Source organism: Pyxicephalus adspersus, chromosome 3, assembly GCF_032062135.1.
Source record: "Pyxicephalus adspersus chromosome 3, UCB_Pads_2.0, whole genome shotgun sequence".
NCBI classification, from domain to species: Eukaryota; Metazoa; Chordata; class Amphibia; order Anura; family Pyxicephalidae; genus Pyxicephalus; species Pyxicephalus adspersus.
Genome location: NC_092860.1, coordinates 125,971,173 through 125,992,969, shown reverse-complemented (window position 1 = coordinate 125,992,969; position 21,797 = coordinate 125,971,173). Strand labels below are relative to the sequence as shown.

The window sequence follows — 21,797 nt, the reverse complement described above, 5'->3', positions numbered from 1 at the left end:
GACACCATTTGCTCCATAATGTACCCACTGCTGTTAAACCTAGCTCAGCAAACAAGCCAATTTATTTTATGAATGCTACTAGTGAAGTCTTCTAATAACAGGACTATTCCCAGGGCTTCCATAGATCAGAGGATTTCCCAGAAACTGGAAAGAAATCTGTTCATATTCACTTTAATCACTGAATAAGCTGCAAATACCTTTCCACTTACTTGGGGATCCTTTTACATTTTTGTAAAGCATTTTATTCACTTTGCTCCAGTAAAAAACTTGAAAATCTCTTTGTGTAATAATAAGCACTCTAGTAAGAACATGGGTATTATCCCAATATTAATATCACTTTTTGGATCATTCCATGCTTTGCCTAATTTATGGTTGTTATAAATATATCCTACAACAAAATGTGTGGAAAATACAGCAACCTTTATATAAACGTGTGCCAATATCAATCTTTACAAATAGGGCTCCTAATTTACACAATGCCCATAATTAATGAATCCAAGCATCTGTAAGGTGGATCATATTTCACATAATTCGGTTTTATTGGAAACTAATACAACTTTTAAGTGCCCCTCCACTGAAACTGAACTGAAATTCAGCCCACACTACAAAATAAATCTGCTTTAAGCATCTATAGAAAAGCTGATCATGACAACAGATAGGTCCTTATAAACCTAAGCTGCCATATCGATTTGGAAATATTGGGGTATTAAAGATAAAGTTATACAATGTTTTATTAGTCCTTACTTTTAAATTGCCATTTTTTTTATTTTTTTTAGGTAAAGGTAAAAAAGGAACTTTCTAAAGCCATCATTTTTAAAAACATTGGGCCCAGAAATTTGTTACGATTATCATATCATAAAGGAGCTTATGAATAACCAGTGAGCAAAATAAAATATTTGGATGTATGTCTGCAGACAGAAAGCCTTATATTTAGCGGAAACGTTAAGTTACATAGACTAGCATGGAAAATCGTTTGAATAACGTTAAATTAAAAATTGTTTGGTAGCAATATACCACTTGGTAGTATAAGTGAGGTTTTGTTAAGCTGTAGGGCCGCTGTAGGCTATCCTTTGGCATGGACTATCACAACTATGGTAATTTCCACTGCCATAGTCCACCACAGACATTCCAACTGTAAAACCTGACTGGTGATGGAAAGAGAATATACAAAGTAACTGGATTTAGGATATTCGAACAAAAAAATTGATTCTGCTAACAAAATAAATTTATTTATTATTAAATTTATCATTTTTATAAATATTTATATTGAAGGATTTGTACTTGTATGAAACATTTTATATAATAATTGTACATTTTTACATATGCAATTGAAAACAAAAAAGAAGGAAAAACACAAATATAATATACATCAGTAAACAAAAAAAGGAAAACATAAAAACAAAAAAAAGAAACATAAAACAATGGTAATATTTAATTGCATGGACATTTTTAATGTAACTACCTAAAACTGTGTTTAAGAAACATTAATGCATTTCTGCAGCTGGTTTACTGCTGTTTTCTAGAGCAATGAATAAAATTCTTAAGACTACACAAACTATTAAAAGCCAAATCACCAGGTCTACACATCTGTTTCCATTGTGTGTGCACGTGGACGTAAAGTTTAATTCATACAATTACTGTCACCTCCTCTGACTGGTCTCAAACATTAACCCGCCTTTCTGTTTGTTTCATCCTATTCAGCCAGGCATGCTGAAGCTTTGACTTTAACCCACCTAATTGACAGGATTCTTTCTTGTGCTGTTTAAATGTCCACAGTGTGAGGGGGAGCTATCACTGACCATTCACATATCACTATGTATAGAAAGCAATGGGAGACAATAGGAGGAGAAGGACAAGCAATGAGCATGGCAAATGACAAGAGCGAGAAGACTGATTCTAACTCATCTAGCTCAGGCCAGACATTTCCCTGTGTTCCAAGACTTTTGTACAGGGTTTGGAACATTTAATGGATGGTGTAGCAGAGGTCTATTGAATGGTGATGCCTAGATCTTATATTTGTAATGGTGTTAGTTCCTGGTATAGGGCATAATATATCCCCTTTTCTATAGACTATAAAGATCAAAGAAATTGGGAACTACAATGATTGTAATAGGCACAAGGCAGCATGACATGGATCACCATATTCTGGACTTTTCTCATACAAGAAGACATGCTTTGCTTCCTAAAGAGTAAGAGTAAAAGCAAAACCTTTTTTCAGATGTGGACAGGGGAGTGGTGAGGGTTGGGGGTTTATTGTGTCCATTTTAGGGATATTCACCCTTCTCATAAAGGTGGATATACATTTTGCAATATGAAAACTGTTTGAGTATTTTTTTCAGTCCTGTAAAGTGTGACTGAGATCACTACAAAGCACAAAAACTAAAAGTAATCTTTGTGTAAATACTTAAATCGCCATTTAAATATTGGTACTGCATTTTTTTTCTTTCTATTTTGATGAAATAGATCTATATGAAAAGCAAAGGTTCTATGATCAGAAAACAAACTACACACAACTTTTGCTTCTTCTGAGCCACCATTTAGGCACAGTGCCACAATGAGTAGGGAATAGATCATGCTGGAAAATATTGTGATATGTGTCTGTCACAAAGTTTAAAAATTGTTCTTCCTTTAAGATGGCATCAATGGTAATTCTTTTAACATCTAACATGGCTTAGTCTAACGGGATGACACCATCAATCTCTGGTATTGGTCTCTGCCAGCTTTTTGTGCCAATTTTCAGGCAATGAATCAAAATTCATCCTATTTTAAAGATTTATGAGGGAAAAAGTTGAAAGTCAAAGTTTCATAAATTTTCTGTTCTAGAGTGTTCCTAGATTGTTGTAAGAAGTTCATTGTTTGAGATTTGATTAGAGGACTTTACTGTTTTAGTATTCATGGAACGTCTGGTTCTAGTCTAAAATGTCTATGACTTTTGAAAGAAAATCATGTGGAAATATAAAACTGTGAAAACTCTGAAATGTGTTTTAATATACTGTGACATTTTAACCTTTAGGAAATGGCATTTACTTCTGCTAGCTGGAAGCTGCACTGTAGGCCATTGGCCTTCATTTATAGAGCTCATATACACTTCCTTTTGCATGTCTTCTTTCAGTAGGCATTCTACAGAAAGCATGTGCTCGGCTTAATTAAAAACTTATAGTACGAACAATTTATGTTATATCACATACATCATTCATTGAATTCTCAAAAATTTTTTGGGGGGATATAAAAAAAATATTTCTTTAGTACAAAGAGTTGAACTATTGTGTTCTGTATATTAAGATATATTCTGCAGTGCTGGGTATTTATCATATACCAGGATTGTTCATAGTAAGAGATTGTGGATATGTGGAGCCACACCAAACACCCGACATGACCTGGAACTATGAGATTACACTCAACATCTTGGTTCTCTCTTGCTTTTGTAAAACTGATATTTCTAATTTCTAATCTGAATTATATTATTAAGGTCCTGTGTGGTATGAAAATGCTGAGAATATCTGAACTACTCTCAACAAAGCCAAATGATCTCCTTGCTACTACTATTTCATTCTGGCCATATAGTGACCCTCTCCTTCCTCTGTGTCACTGTCTGTATCTGCCTTTGGCAACCCTTATTTATTGTACAGCTCTGGGTAATATATTGGTGCTATATAAATTCTGTGTAATAATAATAATAATAATAATAATAATAATAAAGTCTTGGTCAGCCCTTCAGGACAACTAGTCAGCAAGTGTTGTTTTACAGTGGAATGTCAGTAAATGTTGAGTGGGGGGTACTTCTATTTTTACAAATTAGATTGTTTTAAGTAATTTTGACTATATATCAGCATTCCTGGCAGCCCTGGCTTCTGCATATTTAAGGATATATCTAAACTTTAAAAAGACAACAATGTTTAATGTAAAAAAAAAAAATTTAAGAGTAACTTGTTAGATTTCTTATTAGTAACAGTAATTAAAAACATAGTGAATAAAACAAGAGATAAAATCCTGGTAGGTACACATATTGTATAAAAAGCAATTATTTACTCATATGATGCACATCACAGGGAACAACATTGCTGTATCAAAATTAAATGTGTCAGTGACATTAATTTAGATTTGGATGTTTCCTACATGCCTCTGTCTAAATGGTACATTTATGTGGTGGTTTCTGCACACTGAGTGACCTACATCTACAGTCACAGATAAATGAATGATGATTTCAAATTACATGTCACTAAATGACATATATACATATCATTTAATGGCATCAGTTCTGAGTTACACACAACCATTAGCAAAATCTATTTCAAGTTACATCTAAGTTGATAGATAAAAACAGACCTAATGGCATCCTAAGCAGGGGATAACGGTTTGTGAGATCCATATAGCTTGTATTGTATTGCAGGTTTGTATACACCATCAGAATGTATAACGAGAGGAAAATAGAATAACAATCTACAATTTACTTCTATATAAATCATTACAGTGTAAATGTATAAAAAGGGTGCTAGAAGCATGTAAAGTGTCACTAAGTAAAAAAAAAATTATGTGTTTTATGTCTTAATGATAAAATCGTTCCTGTTGTTCTACAAGTATGCGTTCAATAATTCACCCTAACTACCTTCTATCTATTGCAGCATAACCTTAATGCCTGTGGTTACAAGTAATGCTCTATTTAGATTACCTTTATTTGTAGCCACCACATTGTGCTGTACAGAGCTAAGATTACGTGTAAGATTAAGTGTAAGCACCCACATCCCTGTTACACAGTGCAGGGAATCATGGGACATGGAGTTTTCCTATAGGCAATGAGCTAACTTCTTAGTAACTGCAACTGCAACCCTTCATGTGACCCAAGTCTAAGATATAGAAACCTAGCATGGACATGAGCTTATATTCTGATACACTGCTGTTGACTATAACATTTTTATAGGATGAAAGTGGCATTGTGTTCTGTTTCACTTCCTCATACCCCCCCACAGTTTGGGTTGGGTAAACCACATTATCAATTCAGTGATTGGGTGCACAATTCTTTAAAGCAAACCTAAACTAAAAGCCAACAAAAGTCACCAGGAGGTAGAGGAAGTAGCTTTGGTGGCTTGTTGTTTATCCCTACATTACATTTTGCATGCCACAATTGCACCATGGCATTAAGAGCCAGCTTCTGGAGGGCAATGTAATTCCCCTGCATTATCCAATACCCACGTCTGCTTGGAGTCATCAGTGATGCTTTATGAGATGCAGAGGTTCCTGGACCTGTCATAGCTCCAGGGTGTCTGCAAATGAGTAGTGATGTTGCAGATTATAGCATAAACTCGCCCATTAGAGTTCAGTTCTAGTTTAAGGCAGTGATGATTGTATATGGTAAAAAAGACCTTTTGGGCCCCCTAAGAGCAGGGACCTGATTGGGACTGAAACCTCAGTTATCGCTGTGTGTATGCAACCAGCTGTCCTTTTGACAGTAATACCATATTGACCCTTGTAAAATGGTTAAATAGTAGTCATATGGAAACACTATATCTGCGGGGCAACATTTGGTGGCAAAGTCTATCCATTACTTTGCACCCCTCTAGTTACTAGTAGCCTGACATTGCTCAGGTAATTTTTAGCCCATTTATGTAACATGATGACATTTTGCTGTCTTGTAAACATTACTTCAATGACATGGCTTCCCTCCAGTAATGTGACATTACTATGGTATTTTCCCACCCTGGTAACATTATACCTTAATTCTTGTAGGTTAAATTCCCTGTAACATTAAGCTAACCGGGAAACAAGACGTCAACCTGGTAACGTTAAACTGATTACATTATTTTGGGTATGTCATATTATATTGACTTTCTTGCAGTATGAAATTATTCTAGTTTTAGTAAACTGGCACTTGACATATGAAAAGGTGCAATGTAGTAAGCACGGTGTAACACAGGCATGCGCAAACTTTGATCCATTGGGCTTTCTAATCCAGCCTGTTTTTACACGTAATTTATTTTAGTTCATACAAACACTCTCCATCCATCTGATACTGGCCTGGCCTGTCTGTGAAATGTTAAAACTCATTGTTGCTCCTAAGTCAAAAAGTTCCCCCCAACCGAATGTTCCTCACACTTTCATGCTAAGATATGATTTTTCCCCTCTAAATCTACTTATAATTGTGTATGACTTAGATTGGTTTTTTAGCTTATAATACTTTCTGCCTAAGCGATTTTCAGCATATTCTCATTTTAAAACTACCCTAATATTTATTATGTATTGTGTATCTACCATTGGTGGTCATCAAAGATTCAAGACTGAAGAAAATCAAGACATTACAAACTACAATATTATTTTCAGATGAAACAGATGATAATAAAAAGACATTTGTTAGGAGAAAATAGTAAATGAAAGTTTATTTGCCTTTGTAATTCATTGTGATCTGCAGCTGGCTGAATGACTGCAGCCCTGTGACAAATGGACTTGAAGACCTCCTGCAGTTCAGTCCACACAAGCCCAGATGCATCCTAATAAGAAGACATAAGCTATTGTTAGATACTACCTTGACCATTTAAAAAAAAAACTCTTGCTTATACTTATCAAATCACAAAGGTAAAACTATCTTTCAAGATCTCAACAATGACTGCCTGCAGGTTGTGTAATGATTGTTTTACCAACACTTGTGATTTGTGATACTGAAGCTAGACACAAACCCAATAGTCATGTCAGTTCTTTATGATTTGTTGTGAGCAGGCAGCATCTAGTGGCTGCACCAGTGTACTGCAAATATATTATGTCAAGAGTTTTATTTCATATTATTACCATCATGCGTATTATATTTATTTAACTACTGACATGTCATCAACGAATTCCAATATATTTAATGTTCTATACAAATTCAAATCTGTAAGTCACAAGTTAAAACAAATCCTACACAGCTACCAATTTGAAGTAAAGGTACAACTGCATGGCTAATAGGTCTGTTGTTCTTTCAAACAAAAAAAAAATCCCAAAAAGACAGAAAAGATAAAAAATTCAAATTTTAAACGAGCACAGAATTTTTAATCCCTCATTGTGGCATGTTTACATAATATAAAACAGGTTTCCCCTACAGCCACTGGATTTGGAGGTTGGAATTATCAGTTACTATGTCATATTTATTCATATATACTTATAAAGAAGTGTTCATTTTACAATGTTTACCACAGTGAAAGAAGGCCACATTTTTTAAAAGCAAGTAGAAAGAATCGCAAAGGTTATGCTATGCACCCCTGGTTTAGGGTAACAAGAAATTAGAGCATTGCTAAGAGAATGAGAGCTGGTGAACTGGTATGAGTTTGTGGAGATTATATACCAAGCAAAAATTTGTGTAAATATTGTCAAATGGCTAGTGCAGATCAAGAAGGATTTCCTTTATATATCTATTTATATATTTATTTCTTCCTTATTCATCAATTGTCACCTAAATGCGACAAAGTACAAACCTGACAGATATTATGTGCACATAATACAAATAAATACCCCGGTATTGTTCCAGATAGCATAGGGGATCCAATGTAATGCTTTTGTTTTACAATTATGATAAAAGCAAAAGCTGTTGTATGAGTTCAGAACAATTCTTCACCCCACCCTCTGCTCCTGGTTGAGACAGGTATATGTGGCCCTGCAAATGTACATTGTATATTCATAGCCCACCTTTGACCAAATCAAGAAGCTATTATAAAGCAAATATTTAAACATTTTGATATTTTAAAAGAAGAATTACATTGGAGAGTGTATTTTAACGTGTAGTTAGGCTGAATTCACCCTGGCAGTGAGGTTGCGGTGTGTATACCACTTCAGGGAGATGCTTCATGTACCTAGTAGTGCTAGTACTAATACCACTCACTGCTGGCAGCTGACACATGCTGATGATGGTTCATGGCGCAGCCATGTGAGTCCTCGAGCAGCTGGCAAGGTTCGTGCAATTTAGAGGCAGGTTGTGAACCTGTCCTAATTGAAATGTGTAAAACTTTACCTCCATTATACTGATGCTTGGAGCTAACCAACTTCTCATCTGAAATTAATGCCCAGGTCCAATCAAAGTGCACTCATTAAAAAAGATGAACTTAATATCTACTAGATTGTAAGCTCTTTGGGGCAGGGTCTTCTCCTCCTTTGTCACTGTCTGTATTCGTCTGTCATTTGCAACCCCTATTTAATGTACAGCGATGCGTAATATGTTGGCGCTAAAACTTTATAATTGTAGTAGCACCTTGTTGTAGCATTGTACACATTGGTCAATTCTCTCCAGCCACTCATGTAGCATGGAAATTCCTAGGCCCATGTAGCCTTTTACAGTACACAACCCACATGACTTGAGCAGACTTAAAGAAATGTACTATAAAGCAGTGGTCGCTAACCTTTTTGGTCCCGCGGACCACTAAAATTACCAGCTCCTGACCGCGCATGCACGGGGAGCCGTGTGTCACTTAAAGGGTGAGTGCCATAGTTACGTCAGGATGGCATAACCCCCCGCCCATTTCCCATTGCAGGTCTGGGTGTCCAGGTACACAGCCCGCTCACTTCCCTGAGCCAGGGATTTGTACGGCGGACATAGTCCTTCTTCTGACACCGCTCGGGGGTTCCCCGGGCAGAGCCGCGGACCAATGGTCAGCGACCGCTGCTATAAAGTGCTGCCACCATGATGTACTTTATCTGGGCTCTCTCTCTGGAAATGGTCGGATGTCCATCCATTTAGAAGAGAGCCGCTTGACTAATTTCTGGGCTGCCATTTTCAAATGTTGTGGTATAGTGGTGAACTGCGGGCAGCCATCCAAAGGGGGCGGCTTTGGACGGCTGCCCGCAGTTCACCACTATACCACAACGTTTTAAAATAAAAACCCACAAGAGCTCTGTTTTTTTCTCCAGGATCTCCCACAAACATAGGATACCAAGCAAATATTCTTAGCAAATTAAGCAATAAGCTCCTACCTTTTCAACACTAATCATCAAGAATTAACACTTCGATATCTGTTCGAACATCCATTTATTGTGTGGATTCATGCAAATATCACCTGCAAATCCAAATTGATACTGGTTTTAATATTTTGTATCAGATGCCCTTTATGCAGTAAAAAGTCTCAGCAACATCACCAAGTCCCCCCTTACCCCTGAGGAAGCCCTGCGAGGCGAAACGCGTGGGTGGAGAACCTAACTGCTACTGCAAATTCAGTATGATGGAACACAACATTGCTACTTCAGATTTTTCAATTAGTGTACCAATGTTAGCCTAGGGTTACCTAATGTAACTTTTTTTCCAAGTTTTAAATTTGTCTCAATTTATTAAAATGTTGTGATTTTAAATGAAATTACCTTGCCCTTTAAAAAGCCTGTCTTTCTCTTCTCTCTACTATAAATTTTATATAGCGCCAACATATTATGCAGCGCTGTACAAAGTCCACTGTCATGTCATTAGCTGTCCCTCAAAGGAGCTCTCAATCTAAAGTCCTTACTATAGTCATATGTCTTTTATGTATGTTAATGTTTTATACAGTCTAAGGTCAATTTTTTGGGGCAGCCATTTAACCTAACTGCATGTTTTTTTTTTGGACTGTGGGAGGAAACCAGGAGGAAACCTACTCAAACACAGGGAGAACCTGCAACCTCCATGCTGATAGTGTCCTGGCCGAGAATCGAACGTGGGACACTTAGAGCTCTATTTATAAAACAGGAAATCCTCCAGGTCAATGTGTTTCAATGGCATTAATTAATTCTGCTGCTTATGATACTTAATTTTTTTCATAGAAATTATTTACTTACTCCTTTTTTTTAAATATTTATTTTTTCTGATTTTAAAATAAGTATTTTATGATTTTGTTTATTTAAAGCACTGTATCAACTTTTGTTTCAATATTTAGTACATAGTATTGTATTTCCTAACATCGATTATTGATCTTGTTTTTGGCTTAACATATTCATGCAAGATGTAGCAAGCGGCATATTACTGCTGGAATAATGGAAGCTTATATATTCTGACTCTGATTCTTTATATTCTTTTTTATTCATTTATGACACAAGCTGTGATCTTGCAGTAATCCAGGTACATGAATAAAATACAGGTTGGTTCATTTTACTGCCTTACTGTGTGTCAAAAAGAACCCCCCACTATTTAATTAAATATTTCTTAATGCTGCATATTTACTCCAACTATGATAAAACAATGCCATATTGCCATATAACCAATTCACAAACCATTTTCCCCCCAAAATTAGCTGTAACAAAATCTGATCAATGAATGTGGCATCAGTCACTGGTATTGCATTAGAAGAGAAATGTAATGTTTAACAGTGAATAAAAAGATGCAGCTTAGACGTGATGACCCCGTATGTCAGCAAGTAGAAAAGGGGTTGGTATTGGTCACCAACAAATGTATATCGTTTTGTAAGTCTTTGTGGAGATGTTGCAAAACAAGTACCAGAAAGGTCAAAGGAAAAGTGATGTTAAAAGACAGCTTTGTAATACAGGTTAGTAATTATTCTGTTTGCCTGACAGCCATCAGTCACTCATTTACAGCCCAGCTATGACTGAGAGCTTTTTAATGTGGTCCCCAAGGAAGAATAAGGCAACTTGTGTGGTAGATGCAGAGCCTAAATTGTTAAGCGCTGAGTCTGACCTGACATATTCTTTTTCTTAATACACATCCAAGGCTACATACAACTGTCAAATCCTCTGTTTGCAAACAGCATTTCTTTCTTGGACAAACTGTTTTCAGCTTACTTCTTGTGTTTACATCTGATCACTGAAATCAGACAGCTTCTCTTAACCACTCACTATATAAAGCAAATGGGAGTGCAGAAAAAGTTGCAGAATCCCTGTTCTCTGCAGCATAGGAATATTCAGTATATTTAATGAATGTGTAAGCCAGCGGTTCTGTGTCACTGTTTTCTGTCATGATTCTGTTTGGAAGGTGTTAATTTTACACCTCTACCATACCTGCACCAATGTTTGGATCAGTTGTATGAGCTAGGGGGGATAAAAGTTCAACTGCTTTCAAAAGGAAGCATGAAGGAAAAACATCAGGTATTGCATGCTGCATCTATCCATATAATATGATGATGGCAATGACATCATAAGTATATCACTGCAGCTTAACTTTTAGCATTCAGAAGCCTGTCCAAATGTTCTGAAGAGCACCATGTCTAAATAGAACATTTGCCCATCCAAATTTACCACTGGAGTCCACAGCTGTAGACACATGGCCTATTTTATTATTTATTCATCCAAGGCTGGAGAAGATACACTTTCTTCAGTGAACCTGGTGATCCAGCAAACCTGTAATGGATCTGGTCCCAGATCACCCAAGTTCACTGATGAAAGTAAATCTTCTCCAGTCTTGGAGAGGTTTAATAAATCAGGTCTATGCTGTGGCTCTTCTTCCCATTGTGACATGCTCTAGCAACCTAGAGAGGAACCCTAAGATTCCAGGGAACCCTGGTTAAGAAACACTGATCTACTGTGGGTACCTAGTGTAAGCCGACTTGTGACTTCTACTTTATCAAATCAATGGAGGACAATGAATTTGTTCCCATAGGATTCCTCACCTTCTCTGCAACGTTACAGTTGAAAATCAACATCAACCAATCCTCCAGAGCCACCACATGTCCCCCAGTTGTGAGAAGCACTGATGTAATAGTAGTAGTTCTGTAGTATTGTGTGGAAAAAGACTTTCCAAAGAATTGAAAGCACTTTTTTTTTTACAAACAGTTCTGCATCTCCCAAATACAAATTTAAATAAGTCAACAAAATAAAGTTTTCAAATAAATGTATTTATTTTGAAAAAATACTGTGGCCATGCTTCCAGCACTCCCAGAAGTCCCTGTTCCCCACAAAAGAGCCTTTTAAGATTGTGCTCTAACTCACTTTAAGAACATCTTGCAGGATTTCAAGTGGCATATAAGTGGCATACACGTTGCCTTAGTTGCTTTAATCCAGCCTTGCATATATGTATCTGTAAACCCTTCTTGCAAAAAGAAAAACATCCATATCTAACCTTTGTTTTAATTGCAGAAAAAAAGGTAGAACTAATTTTTTCCTTGAGAGTTTACTTGAGAATGAGCAAACGGTGGCATCACTGCAAATAAAAGCCCCCAGGGTTGGCTCCAGGATTAAGGCTGGGCACACACATGCAATAATTGTCTCACGATCCTTTCCAACGTCAAAAGACTGCGCGATGCATGAACGAGTGCTGTACATACAGCACCGCTCAGTCCTGTGGAGAGGGGAGGGGGAGAACGACGAAGCGGCACTCTGCTGTGCTCTCGCCCCTTCACTTCCATTATGATAGTTCCTTGTTCATAATCCGCTAGGACGGTCGACGGAACACCCCAAATTCACGTCTGATATCAGCCCTGAGGCGATTATCAGATGACAATCATCTGACATGTGTACATAGCCTAAGGAGGTGCAGGCACAGTGGGAAAATATTCTCATTTCTGTTCTAAAAACGAAAATAAAAGTTTTCGTTTAAACAAGAAATAAAACAAACCTTTAGCCTAAGTTGGTAACTATATAAGCCTGCCTTCAACAATTAACAAGATACCTTTGACAGCGCCAGTGACCATTGGGTTTTTCAGAAGCTCCCAGTAATTGAAATGCTGATTTGGTGTTAGTGCTGAGTACACCGTTAATGAACACAAAGCTCCGTGACGTTGTTTACTAAAAGCAAACATTGCCAGAATGGGAACTGACAGTGCAATAAATGACTGCTACACTTACCAATGTCTTTAGAGCATCTGAACTGCACAGAGAGGTTTCTAATCTGCTGATGAATACAACATAAGATTGAATACGACAAGCAAATAATGAAAAACATTATTGTAGTGTGTAATAAGATCTATCTGCAGGTATTTAACAAACTATTGACAAGACACAAAATGGGAAAAATAACAGGAGGACCAAATGACAAATATTATTCCCCAATGTAACTTATACCATTAAAATCATCTTCAGTTTTTAAGTTTAATAAGGATTCGCAATGTAATCAAAAACATTTGCAGAACTCTCTAGTGGGTTCTTCAGCTGAAATGTTTTCCTTTATAGAGTCCTGGTGACCGGCCTGTCTGCCATTGGGACTGATTGTGTGGCTCTCAGCCAGTAGATTGTGTTTGAGTACTTTCTAAGTCCAGAGATGGAAAAACATTCAAAAACATTCACCAAGTTGTAATCTTTTCCTGCTTCATCCAAAAACTAGAAAGACATACACTTTAGCAAGTGTAACTTTATCACAATATGTTTTTAATAGACACATATGTTCTAGTTTTTTCAAAATAAAAAAAAATCTAAACTTTCAATTCTCAGTAAAATTTTTTACAGTGCATACATTAGATGATCCAACAAACTTGAAATGGATCTGGTCCAGGATCGGAAAACTGCCAACTAATAGCAAACCTGGAATGGATTTCTTTAACCTCCCTGGCGGTATGAATTTTTGAGTATTTTGAAATGTCAAATGGGTACAATTGACATTTGAAAATATTTTAAATTTCACGCTGGTCCGATACCCAAACGCATGCATGCCGCCACATGTCCCATGCCCTAGCCTTGCATCTCCAATGTTCACACGCTGGGATGCAAGGCCAGGGGACACAGATGCCGAGGTGGCATCGCTGGAGGACGTAATGAAATTTCACCCCAAGGCACACTCTGGATTACCGCCAAGAGGGTTAAAATCTTTTGCTATTAGTTTGCAATTTTTTCCAATCCTGGACCAGATTGGATCAGCAGAGGTGGCTACCTGGTTGATCCTGCCAGTAGCATATGCTTGTCCCAAAGATTAACCCATGCATGTGTAAGTACATGCGACAGTGAGAGTGCAAATGGCTCATTAAATCAGTTGTTTTTGCTAAGTAATAGCAAAAGAAATCCATTCCATGTTTGCTATTAGCTGGCATTTTTTTCCAATCCTGGACAAGATCCATTCAAGGTTTGCTGGATCACCTATGATGGTCTATCGTCTGCAATCTTAGAGAGGTGTGGTAAATCAGGTCCAATATGTATTGTTCTCAGTGGCCAAGGAATCCTATAAATGTACTGTATAGAAATCTAGAAAGTGTAGGGACAGTATTGTATGGTGACAGGAAGCAGCAGCCTGTCAGACCTGTCTTACTTCTGGAATTATTACAAATTTGAAACCAACATTATGGGCTCTATTTATAAATATATTCACTGAAACATTCACTGGTGGAGAGTTAATTTCTGCCAATGAAACACGTGGAGATTCTTTACAATGTTTCAGAGAATGTCAGATTTCCTGATTTATAAAAAAAAAAGGCCCCTAAAAGAAGTTTATTAACCAGTACATAACTGAAATAGTAGTTAACTAATCCCGTAGCTGTAAATATCCTTTGACCCGTCAGATTTGATGGTGGAAAAATCCATAGTTTTCTTAGGTTACTGGAGAATTTGTTGAATGTGCTGATGTAAAATAAGACTTCCAGTCCTTCGGCAGGACCACACATAACTCCCGATAATATGTTACTTTTTCATCATTTTACAAGACTACAATTCGTATTTGTCCAAAGTATAAGTAAGATTTAGTTGTATATTAACAAGGCTGGAAATAATTGGCAGTGTAATTATACATAGAAAGCCCCATTGTATATCATAACCATCAATCATTTGTTAATGATTCACACAGAGCATGGCAACATGGCCTTAGGATGCAAATAGTGACAATCACATAAACTCACAAAAATGTACAAGGAAATCGTGTGAAATATAGGTGAAAAGAAAACAAAAATAAATACACAAAACCACTGAATACATCAATAGCAAAAAGCTGAAGAAGAGATATTTACAAATGGTTACAGTAATACTTTTCGTATATACCTATATTTTATAATCTAAATTATAATCCTAAAATTGTTCCATATAAAAGTTAGATATTAGTTAGGAATGTGAATAATGCAAGCTTTGACTGTGATAGGTACACAGAAGGTTACCAAGGAATATTCAAAAAGATCAGATCTGCGCATGTAGGCCCCTTTAAAGGATGTCGCTGGATGAAACATAGCCCAAAAGACAGCTAAGCATCATAAGTAATGCTGTCAATGAGGTAAACATAACACAATTTAATTAGGACTCAAAAGAATATGTAGGCTCCAGAGACCCCTGTGTTACCAAGCCATGAAAACATAACTCACTAAATCTCAGTTCCATACAGTGAGTATTCATATATTTGTGCTACAAAAATGTAATGAATTCAGTATTTTTTCTGCTGAACAAAACAAAATCCTTATGCCTATAATGGTAAATATATGGTTAGGCTAACTTGTAGGCTAATACATGCTGAATTTTACAAGTTAAAATATAACAATACCTTGATGAAGCTTTGAACATCATTATATGCTCTGCTGCATATACAGCTGGAATCAGTTAATTTTTGAGATGAATTTTCAGATATTAAAACCTATAATGTCATGTTGATTTAGTGAGATCATCAAGGTGATATTTATTGTGTGTTTCCGCTATCAGATGTGTACATGAGAAGATGCTAGTAGGCTAATTCACTTGCTGGCTTCTTACAGCTCTTGGGGGCTCCAGCTGGATGAGTTCCTCCCAAAGCTCCAGTCTCTCTAATTCATACCATGGAGACAATGTTCCTACACCATCCCCAGTAACATCAATATAAAAATATCCAGTGAGCAGAGACCCCTGAGATTTCTCCGGGACATATGGCAGAGCTCACTATCTTAGGGGCACAAATATTACTGCTAGTATGCCCACATGAGATACAAAGCTAAACTCACCTAGTAGCATCTAAATCTTATTAAATTCCAAATATATACAAGAAATCTTTGCAATAAATGTACATTTCCGTGTGATTTGACCTTTTGATAACTTATTGGTCTGCTAGAAATTCAGTGAGCTCCCAATTTCCTTCTATAGCTAATGAATCTGAGTTATCTGTAGTGAAATCCCAAGAAGTGTTATTAGCCCTTTTCTTTCTTTGCTGAACTATAGAACAATCTCTGTCTTGGTGAAAGAGGAAGATGTTCTGTAGTGCAGCAGGGGAGAAATCAGGAAGGGCTGATAACATTTCAGTGCAACAAAGGACAAATAAATAAAAAGGGTATATACATTTAAACCCTAAACACACACAAAGGGCTCTACAGGTAGTTCCCAGGTTAAGAACATCTGACATATGAACAACTCCTAGATACAAACAGGGCTTCTCTGCTCCCTCCTGTGCAGGAGGCTTGAAGGGGGGAGGGGTGGTTTGGGGGATCTTTGGAGGGTGAGCTCTTTCTGCAAGCTCTTGTAACTCTTTAATGACCAAGACAAACTCTGCAGTTGTTTCTTTTTGAATATAAAAGCACAGCTTGCTCCAGAAGTTAATGAATGTCTAGGCTCCATAAAGTTTTTTTTCTTTCTTTTGTTTGAGATTAATCACAGTAAGGATTTGATACAGTAACTGACACCACGCTGCCTAATAATATGTTGAGACAAACATCTGTCTTAATTGCATTTATTAAAATAATGTATCTGTTCCAACTTACATACAGATTCAACTTAAGAACAAATCTACAGTCCCTATCTTGTATGTAACCCAGGGACTACCTGTATTTATAAAACAGGTAATCCAACATTCCATCAAACATTTCCTCATTGGAATCAATTACTGCCAATGAAACACATGAACCAGGAAGATACCTACTAGGGAATGATTAAGGGAATGTCATATGTCCTGTTTTAGAAATAGAGGCCCTGGTTTAACATAAAAGGGCAAAATATGGCTGATGTGGAGGCAAGCAAAGCACTATGAAGGTAGTTAGATTATGCCAGATGGCAAACAGCATAAGCATGGAACCTCAAAAATGATTCTTGTAGTAATATGTTTTGTGGAAATTGTTTAGGCTAAGTTACCTGCAAATATATATAGTATAACGTACAAGTCGGTATAAGCTTTGTACGAAGTAACACATCATATACAGGTATTGAATGTCATAATACCAAAAACCACCACTAAGCATTGTCAACCCTGATTGTGATTGCTCCGGTTGTAATTGGAATATAATATAAATATGTCTGTTCAACAATTACAGGGCTAAACACATCGGACACCAAGCAGTGTGGATAAACTTAGATATGTAGACCTCAAAGCAGAAAGTAAACCGAGTATGTGCAATGCCCACAGGCACAAGTAGGTGAAGTGACATGGACAGATTGGGCAGTGGTTGTTGGTAACTAGCGCAGGTAATTGTTGAACAGTAAATCATCCTTGTAGGTGATTGATGATCTATTGATGATCTAAACACTATTTACCTTCTTGGAAGTTTTACTGTACTAAAAGATTCACATCATTGTGGATTTAAGGTGTATGTAACCCTTAGAAATAGGGAAAATAAAAAAATATCTTCTGCTATGTTTGATCCTTCATATTCTTTGTTTGTCATAAACCATGGCCTACTAAACTTCCTGCCTAAGGATCACCAGGTTGCCAAGCATGTGTGTCAATGCAGAAGCAGGATCATCACTATATGGTTCTGAGGGGATGATGTAACAATGCACAGCACATTCAGACTGTTCCTTTAAAATGTAATATCATAGATGTTTTTAAACATGGCAAATCCATTCACCATATTTTGGGACTTGAGTGTTACACTTTTATTATGACTGCAAAGATAAGCAGGTTAGTAAAGGGTAGGTTTTAGGAGCTAATAAACTCACCCCCTTTTCTAGCCAGAGGATTCTCTTTGTAACTTGTCCTGCATGGGAAAGGAGACAATGACTATTTAAAGCAGAATGCCAAGTATGTATTTTATTTTTTTAGATCAATTTTCGAACATTTAAATAAATTAAGATTTCACTGCAATACTTACCATCTGGTGCTGTCTTCTGACAGGTTTAGGCCATCATCCTTTCTAGGATAAATGGTGGAAAATGTCATCCAATCCACCTATCAATGACACAACACCACCAAAAAGAAGAGCAAAGACTTTTGTTATCACTGCTTCCAGCTCCTGTTTAGCTGCTTGCAGCATCCCGTCTCCCTATAGTCATATGTACTCTGCCCATCTTGGCATCCCCGGCACAGTTTCTGGGCATGATCCTGTCCTGCTATTAGCTATTCGGGCCTGTCTAGTTCTAGGCTCTAGTTGCTGGAATCACAGTGTGTTTCAGATGACTTTACCCAGTGGTACTCTGCCTGATTGCTTTGTGGATACCTGACCCCAGCATAGCCTTGGTTCTTGTTTCCTGCCTGCCCTAACCTTGGACTGTCTTGACCGTGATTCTCGTCAGCTGCCTGCCTCCAACACTGGCCTGCTGCGTGCGTTCCTTGCAGAGATTCTAGCACATCTGGCACCTGATCTGTCTGTCCCTAAAAAGAAGCCCTCTGTTCCTCTCACTCCTGTTGAAGAAAGCCTGAGGGACATGACTTGGTGTCTGGTGGCCACTAGGGCCCATAACTCCTTGCAGGGTGCTCTGGTGAAGACCAGGAAACACTTGGACTCCAGGTAGTCCCATGTCACCTGCTAGGGGATGTATCCCTTCCAATGCCACTGAACTATCTATGAAGAAGAGAGGAAAATATTTTTTTCTAAAATACTAGCAGAGGTGGGTGGGCAGCTTGGGTAAGGCTTTAACTGAAAAATTATTTCCTTCTGTAGTGATGTACAACATGTAGGCACATTAATTCTATTGGTTTTCCACTTTTATCTATTACTGAAACATGGGACCAAACTGGGTTGTGGACAAGTTGACTTTGTAGATCAGTGTTTCTCAACCTTTTTAACCAGGGGGACCCTTAAAATAACTTTCAGATCTTAAAGCAAAACTAAACCCGTCCAACTCACCTGTCTGTGTTCCAGCTTCAGGGGCCAATATCTTCCTTCTATTCTTCCTCTTCTGGATGATATTTTGCTATCATCTTTTACTATTGATTGGCAGTGCATGGATGACATAAGCATAAGTAATTCTGGCACACACAAATTAAGCCAGGAACGATAGGTTTCCCTGATGCTGTACATGGCAAGCCCAGCTTTTTGTCATGAATATTGCAGAAGAGATATCGCCTCCTCATCATACACACTTAAAAGTAGAACTTTAGCATCTCCATATACTTCCTCAAGGATTCCTTAACACATGGATGCCCTATATAACCTATACTCTCACTCCGGAACAACTCAATGATATAACAGAAATATTTTGTCATACCACACGGTTTGATATGAGGGCTTTGGGTGCATCTTAGTACGTACTGAATCAGATGTTTGTATTTGTTTTAAATCCAAGGGACAGCTGGTTTTCTACTTCAAATTAGCCAATTTTTAACCAAAGGTATATATTGGTTTTTGTATGTTAAACATCATCTCTCAAGTGTTTCTTTAGACATGCTGCATTTTGTTGGACCCTTTGATTTATTTTTCCCCTCCCTTCCTTTCCATCTGGTACCCCTTTATTGGTTTGTTAAGTTATAAAAGAAAAGAAAAAAAAAAGAGATAGTTTTTAGGACCGAGCTACATTGAATATATCAGAATCTGTACTTTTTCTATTGTAATTGTTTACAAATGAAAAACAATGTACCTTTTTGTGGAAATTGTATGTTTTTTATTACTATCTTTACAATAAAAAAGAATTAAAAAAAGTGGATCTTTAGTTTCAATTTAAGGAACCCTTTCTATAATATATAACTATATCATCAGCTCACAGTATATTAGAGAGGTGATCAGCGGTAAGAATACCTCTTATATTGCTCACCAGTGGGAAGAATGTCACCCCTATACATAGCCAAAAAGATTGTTGGCGTCACTTGTCTCATTGCTCAGGGAACCCTTGTTGAGAAACACTGGTGTAGACTAATTTTTCCAAAAGGAAAATGAGTGGACAGCACAGAAATTGGGCCTAATTTATTAAAGCTCTCCAAGGCTGGAGAGGATACACTTTCAGCAGTGAAGCTGGGTGATCCAGCAAACCTGAAATGGATCTGGTCCAGGATTGAAAACGTTTGCGAACACATAGCAAATTACTTTTAAGAAATCCATTCCAGGTTTGTGGGATAACCCAGCTTCACTGTGGAGAGTGTATCACCTCCAGCCTTGGAAAGCTTTAATAAATCAGGCACAATGTATGATGAACAGTCAACACAGCGTGTTAGAGGCAGGCGTTGGAAATAGAAACACGCAGATCTGAGCTCTGATATACACAGACACATTCAGGTCCTTACATAGCGTGCACTGGCAAAATACAAATCCTGATTGATAATGTACAGAGCTGCATTTATTGATATCCTTTATATCGTCCTACAGGGTCTCTTTCTATAGTTTTGTATGTTTCTATTTACATTGAGGTGATGCTCAGCAATCTAATCTCTGTAAAATGTAAGTTATTATTTTATTAACAATATATTAGTAGGATATTAAGTTAACGGGATAACATTATGCCCTACATGAAAACATTTAGGCCCACACTTTTTTAAAAAGCGTCATTGTGCTGTGGTGCCATTCAGAAGGATGCTTTTTATGAGCATTATTGTGCCGTGATGTGTGTTCAAGGCAGAATTTCTCAACCAAGGCTCCTCCAGGTTGCTGGGGGTTCCTTGAGCAATTGATGTTTTTCAGCAGTTTGATAGACACCAAGGAGCTTTTTGCCTATCTGTATGGGCGACAATCTTCCCACTGACTAGCAATGTAAGAGGCATTCTTCTCATTGATCACCACACTAATATACTGTAAGGAATTTTTGAAAGGGTTCCCCCATGTTTAAAAGGTTGAGAAACACAGATCTGAGGGCTAGTTTATTTTGGCAGTGAGGTTGCAGCATATTACATCTCACACCAGGAAACACTGCAGGTTGAGGATATGGTACATGGTAGTGTCTCCCTGTGCCAGCCCCCATTGGGAATGAATAGGGGCTGTTTTTTTTTAGTACCGATCACTGCCACATGTGCTGACTTCCTCTCTGAAGCAGGGCTACCAAGCGATTCCTCAAGCTGCATATACGGTGCCAGCTTTAGGGAGCTGGGCAAAACCTGCAAACAAGCAGCAGGTGTGAACTTACCCTAACCCATGCGGCTCTGCAGTCTGCACAGGTGTGAATGGCACCTGGAAGATTCTCCACCCATGTTAGATTCACTGCTAGATACACAGCACGGCTGTGATTCCCCACCACATAACAGAACACAACTCTATGCAATACATATAAACACGGCCTGTATGTCTTTTTATGTGTCTTTGCCTATTTGAATGGCTTTACTGACCTTTTAGTCTAAAGTAGGGGTATCAAACTCAAATACAGAGTGGGCCAAAATGAAAAATTTGGACAAAGTCGCTGGCCAACCTTGATATTTATTGAAAAAAAGTTTAAAATTGAGGAAGGTCGTTAATGGACAGAGGAGTCCTGATTGGTGCACCAGCAGAGCATTCTGGGATGTGTAGTATTAGCGGTGCACACAGACGCGGGCCAGCTCTTGCAGGCCAAATATATTAGTGCGGGCCAAGTTTGGCCCGCGGGGCTGAATTTGGCGTTCCTGGGTTGATTTTTTTGGGAAATGTTTGGTGAATTTTCGGGCTCACAATGTGAAAAAAAACAAAAAATGTAAATCCTCAGCTGCCATTACACCCTATACAATGAATGTAATAAATGAAGTAATAAAGGTATTAGGGACCCAGGGAAGACATGCTTGGTGTGTACTTTGCCCAGCACTATACGGCTCCCGACATTCACCTCAGCGCCGCCTCCCCGGAGAATTACCACATACACCATACAGAATATTCCAGAACGACCCCGTCCTCACCCTCCGCCATTGCACAATTCCCACCGTCTATTACCGTGACGTACGTATGACAGACCCCGCCCATTTG

General features: G+C 37.7%; 1 long non-coding RNA gene across 2 annotated transcripts; it reads right to left on the bottom strand.

Moving 5' to 3' along the window:
- Nucleotides 1-1,325: 1,325 nt before the first annotated feature.
- Nucleotides 1,326-21,785, bottom strand: LOC140327102 (uncharacterized). 2 transcript variants are annotated; one of them, XR_011919986.1, is made up of 6 exons: nucleotides 21,661-21,785; nucleotides 17,817-17,893; nucleotides 17,665-17,702; nucleotides 12,712-12,754; nucleotides 8,929-9,011; nucleotides 1,326-6,482 (listed from the first exon to the last, which is right to left on the bottom strand). It is a non-coding gene; the product is annotated as an uncharacterized lncRNA (long non-coding RNA). The 2 variants fall into 2 exon arrangements; XR_011919985.1 differs by lacking the exon at nucleotides 12,712-12,754.
- Between the last annotated feature and the right edge of the window lie 12 nt (nucleotides 21,786-21,797).